This window comes from Pteropus alecto, unplaced genomic scaffold (genome assembly GCF_000325575.1).
Source record: "Pteropus alecto unplaced genomic scaffold, ASM32557v1 scaffold224, whole genome shotgun sequence".
In the NCBI taxonomy this organism is placed as follows: domain Eukaryota; kingdom Metazoa; phylum Chordata; class Mammalia; order Chiroptera; family Pteropodidae; genus Pteropus; species Pteropus alecto.
This window is the reverse complement of record NW_006436289.1, coordinates 616291-618001: the sequence shown is the minus strand read 5'-3', so window position 1 is coordinate 618001 and position 1711 is coordinate 616291.

The window sequence follows — 1711 nt, the reverse complement described above, 5'->3', positions numbered from 1 at the left end:
TGCTGACCCTAAAGCTGCAGTCTTGGCAGATACCTGCTCAGTCGGCACCATCGTCTTCATTGTTGTCATCGTCACACAGAGCTTTTGGGATCCAAAGGCTTCATATTTTCTTTAATTTCTGATCCTCACCCAAAATAGATCAGGCTGGAATTGTTTTGTTATACAGATGAAGAAACTGAAGCTGAGAAGTATGTGATGTGCCCAGGAGCAGATCTACATGAAGTTAATACAGCTTAAGCTTCAGGGGACTGTAGAGCCCAGCAGTGTGTTCACATGGTCAGGTATTATTGGTAATCTGGTAGAATGCTATGGTTTAACTGCAATTGATTAAGACTGCTCCTCCTTCCTACTCCCGTGGGTCTGCTGTGCATATGGGGGTCTGACTCAAGACCCCCACAAAGTGAGTGAGGCTCCATTTGACCTGGGAGCGGGGAGATCGATGTATGTGGTTCACAGGCACTATTATGTAGCTGTCTCAGTGTAGGGTCGGCATGCATGAATACTAGCTCCCACTGGGCTGACTCACTTGGCTTTGTGACACATGTTGTAGGGCCAGAAGTTGTTTTACACAATGGCATCATGGCCTGAGGTGCCTACACCAGAGGTGAGTGTGTAGCAGAGGAAAACGCAGCTTCAAAATGTATGGAGCCAGAAGCTAGTCTGTGTAAAATTGTGAGCAGAAGTAATGTAAAAAAAAAAAAAAAAAAAAAATTATAGAGGTGTGTCAGAAGTTAGTTAACGCAAATATTATGTTATCTGTCCAGCGTTTGTGACATTTGTGGTATTTGTGAGTTTTTTCAAGATTTAGAATTTGTTACAATTTCTTCTTTTCAACCTAAACAAATAATCACATTTGTACCTAATTTTAACTCATAATTTTGTACTGTTTTCCTTAAAGAGTTCCCTCCAAATGGTCTAAGCTTCTAGTCCTACAAAAGCTGAATCCACCCCAGGAACTTGCCTCGAATCACATGTGGTGGCTGAGGTGGGTCCAGAACCAGGTTTTCTGGATTCGGCCCCAGGCTCTTCCCACCACAGTCCCTTGCCTCAGAGATATAAGTCAATGTATAATTTATATACCTGTACAGTGCTATGCACACAGAAGTTACTTGAAAATGCCATAGCTTCCTAAAGAGAACCCTGCGCCATGAAGTGGAAGTCAAAGCCTGGGCCTGCAGTAGTGGCCTTGACATGGATGATGACAGTCCTCTTCCTAGGAAATCTGGCCATTTCACCATGGTCCCAATCTGTCAGTCCACCAACTCAAGGATCTCAGGTATAGAAGACAGCTTAGTGTGGCCCTAATCCCCTCTACACTCTCTCTGTGTGACAACATCCCTCCTGTCACCGTGATGGGGGCCACTAGCATGGAGGACTAAGATGCTCTTCAAAGTCCAGGAGTCATAGAAGATACCAGTAAGCTCTCTAGCCACTCTGAGCAGGGAGTGTGCCTGCTGAAGGTCAAATTCACAGAGCCAGGGTGTCATAGCAATAGGTGGAGTGCTGTTTGGGACAGTGAAGGTAAACAAGAAGGTGTGGGGACAGAGGGGGTTATTAGCAGCTCCACTTGGCCAGGGGGCCAGTGGTACCCTAGAGCCCACGTCACCAATCCATCTTGCACCCACAGGCTCTGCCTACACCACCAGACAGGTGTTAATATAATCTCTGGTTAAAATGCTTCCAAGGACAAAGGGCTCCCTACCCACTCAGA